We start from the raw sequence: 4,006 nt of genomic DNA on the forward strand, positions 1-4,006 counted from the left end.
TTTACATTGTATCAGTTTATAAATACATATCATAATGAAATCAATTAAAATTCACAACGTTAGTGATCTTCTCATATGTGGCACAGATTCCAGATTGAGAAACCATGTTAACAAACTTTTATAATTGCCATGAAGTCTGATTTATTCTAACACATTTACCAATACTAAAATGTAAAATACAACGAATCTGCTCCAAAATATATTATCAGCTGTCACATTAATATGTGTATTCAATTCTCATTACAACAGGAAATGTCATGTAAGCAAACTGATAAATCATTTGGCAATCTAAGATTGTTTATTTTTAATTTCTTAACAGGTCTTCCTTTCACTTCTGTATGATGGAAACTCACAAAAGCCCCACCCATTCTATTATACAGTGACTAATATCATTATCAACCCTGAACTATGGACTTCATATTTCTCATTTGGCACTCTATAAATGAGTTGACAGTTATTAGCTTGTTTCCTGCCTAAAAGTCAGACTTCTGGCATTATATGTTCTTTTTTGAGCACTTTCTCCAACTAGTCCAGTTGTAACTTAAACTGTATTTTTTAAACATCAATGACACCAACATGTCCCAACAACCTATAACATGCACTCTCAATCGTACTGGCACTAACTCTGATGTAGGTGATTCACCATCTCCCTAGTTAGAATAGACACCACCTGTCAATCAATATGCTGGTGCTCCTACCAGAGGATGCGAACCCTGTTTATCCAGTGCTGCCCCCTGGTGGACTGGATGACCATGTAGGAGGAGAACGAGATGACAAAGACCCAGGCAAGCCATAACAGGTAATCAGACTCTTCTGCAGGAACACTGGACAGGGGGCCTAGGTAATCTGCTTCTGTCACATTGATAGTTGTGTTGGGCTCAAGTCCTGTTGCATTTTTGATAAAATTGACTAAAGTGTCAAAATTTCTGTCAGTTTGGTTGAATCGGATGACTGCTCTAGACTGGTGAAACAGCAGAATATTAGGTACTGACACATTTCCAAATCTAGCATTCAAATTGCTAAAGTGGGCTGCATCAACTGCCAATACATCCAGCTGTGGAAAGGCTCTGGCCAGTGCATTGTAGTGGGGTGCTGTCTTGGCACAAAAATGACACTGGGGGCAAAAAATAATACCAGGATGCAGTCTGAAGTACTGTTCTCACTTTCTGTTTCATTTCTCTCAAAGTTAAGCATCTGCAATAAAATAGTATTATTTACAATTTTCACTTCATGTACAATAGAACTGTTGTTAATGTTCCTTCCCTTACAATGAAACTTTTTTTTCCCCAAGTCCGTTGAATTGTTTGGATCTTCCAAATCTGTACTGTTGAGTTCTACTGATGACGAGATGTTGACTGGTATAGAGACATTTACAGCTGTCTCGTTTAAAACTGTGTCATTTTGTAATAATGTGGAATCATCCTTGAACTCTTCAAACACAGGATCAATGATATGTCTGATCCAATTTAACCAAGACTTGTCATCTGTTAAATTGGAAATATTAGAATTTCTAGAGACACCATCACTGCTGGATTCTATTGTTTGTTTTTGGCCTTGGTTTTCATCAGTTATTTCTGTTCTTGTTTGCTCACTTTCTCTTATAATATGTCTTCCATCACCAGCATGTTCATTTTGCAGTGTAGTTTTTGTCTGACCATCTATAGCAACTACCCTTGAGCTGCCATCGGTGCCACCATAAAAACTATAATGTTGCTGTTTGTTGTCCTGTGGAACTGTATAAGTCATTTGTCCATCTGTTTTAGTGGTAGATTCTGAAATCACTGATTTCTGTAAAACTGTCTCCTCTACTACAAATAAACTGGGAAGAATAGTTTCCTGTCCAGCTGACCATTCATCAGAAGTTGAGTCTGAAGCCACTGTATCTTTCAGACCTGACATGGAATCATGAAGGAACTCGTCTTCTGTGGAACTTCTGACAGAGTTTAGCTCAACTTGACAAGCTGCCATACTCAAGAGACAAGTAAACAGGAGACCATATGAATAGTTTCTATACTGGCAAGAGATTTTCATCAGCTTCATTTCCTTCTTTACACCGTCACTCGTCAATACGGTCCAAGGCGATAGCGTTATTTGCACCGCGAGACAACTACCTTCGTGCTTCTTCTCTCCCCTTGGCAAGAGATTGTACAGTAGGCATGTCGGCAGAGGGGTTTGTTACAAAGAAAAGTTGGAGCATCCGTCCCTGAATCAAGGGATGGGGGCTCCAACCTTTAACAATATAACATAATATACTGGTACAGGTTAGAACCCCCATACCCCGATTCAAGGACGGACACTCCAAATTTTCTTTGTAATGACCCCCTGTGCATGCAGGTGTGGAGTCTAAGATATTCCCGCCAATAACGAATGGCTGTTGGGAGTTACTCTATTCTCCTCTGGGCAATCTTTCTAGCGAACTATTTCTTGCCGGAAGACGCGGAGATCTTATTCTAGCCAAATCAGGGTCTCTCCCCTATCTCGATTCTGATTGGGTGGCGCTGTGACCCTGTCCAATCGTCTTAGCGGCCAGTTCAACCTGGCTGGCTGTCTGCAGGAAAAAAAAATAATACACTCCCACTTCTTCGGGCAACTTCTTTTGATCTGGACAAACGTTTCCACATCTAGGTGATAACTGACTATCTGGCGGCCTCGCAGCTCCTAGGTCTGGCTCTCCACTTTTAGCCACGGCAATCTTACGTAAGGGATTAGTGTTAGCCTAACATCAAACAATGGCTTGTCAAAATCACCTTGATTATACATGCTTCAAACTGGGGCTATTCTGGGTCGGGGTAAACGTGACGCCCACCATTTGGCAGAGATGCCAAATCAAACCCCAAAATTCACCATCCACACACGGGAGAAGCTAACAACATAGCCACAATCTACTATCCACACACGCTGAGAAACAGAAACATACCATTATATACTGTCTACACACGCTGAGAAGCCAAATCAAACCCAAAATTTACCATTCGCACACGTCAAGAAGCAGAAACAAACACACCATTTACTATCCGCACACACAGAGATGCCAAATTAAACACAAAATCTACTATTCACACACGCGGAGAAGTCAAATCAAACCCAAACTATACTATCCACACACGGGGAGAAGCCAAATTAAACCCTAACTATACTATTCACACACCGGGAAGCAAAAACAAAACCCAATTATACTATTAACACAAAAGGAAAGTTAAACAACCACACACTCTACTATCCACACAAACCTATGTGAGCGCTTACAAACCCCAATAATCTACTATCCACACACGGAGAAGCAGAAACAAAACCATAATATACTATCCACACACGCTGAGAAGCCAAATCATGCCATACAATCTACCATCCACACACGCCAAGAAGCAGAAACAAACCCACCATTTACAACCCACACACGCAGAGATGCCAAATCAAACCCCCAAAATCTACCATCCTCACACGGGAGAAGCTAAAAACATAACCACAATCTACTATCCACACACGGAGAAGCAGAAACATAACCACAATCTACTATCCACACACGCTGAGAAACAGAAACATACCATTATATACTGTCTACACACGCTGAGAAGCCAAATCAAACCCAAAATTTACCATTCATACACGTCAAGAAGCAGAAACAAACCCACCATTTACTACCCACACACGCAGAGATGCCAAACCAAACCCCAAAATCTACCATCCACACACGGGAGAAGCTAAAAACATAACCACAATCTACTATCGACACACGGAAAAGCAGAAACCTAACCATAATATGCTATCCATACACGTGAAGGTTTAAAAAACAATACTCTCTACTATCTACACAAACGTACTTCAGCGCTTACAAAACCCAATAATCTATCATCCACACACACACACACACACACACACACACACACACCAGGAAAGGAGCGAGTGTTTATATAAACACTACTCCACATTCTCACATTGGCAAATTGAATAGTGTTTCTTTTCTAGAGTTTTTGGATAGCCCTGAAAAGGGCTGTTTTTTTAACTC

General features: G+C 40.5%; 1 pseudogene; it reads right to left on the reverse strand.

Moving 5' to 3' along the window:
• LOC149787896 (uncharacterized) lies at nt 1-2,081 on the reverse strand (annotated as a pseudogene).
• Between the last annotated feature and the right edge of the window lie 1,925 nt (nt 2,082-4,006).

This window comes from Sinohyriopsis cumingii, chromosome 11 (genome assembly GCF_028554795.1).
Source record: "Sinohyriopsis cumingii isolate HCF-2022 chromosome 11, ASM2855479v2, whole genome shotgun sequence".
Classification (NCBI taxonomy): Eukaryota; Metazoa; Mollusca; class Bivalvia; order Unionida; family Unionidae; genus Sinohyriopsis; species Sinohyriopsis cumingii.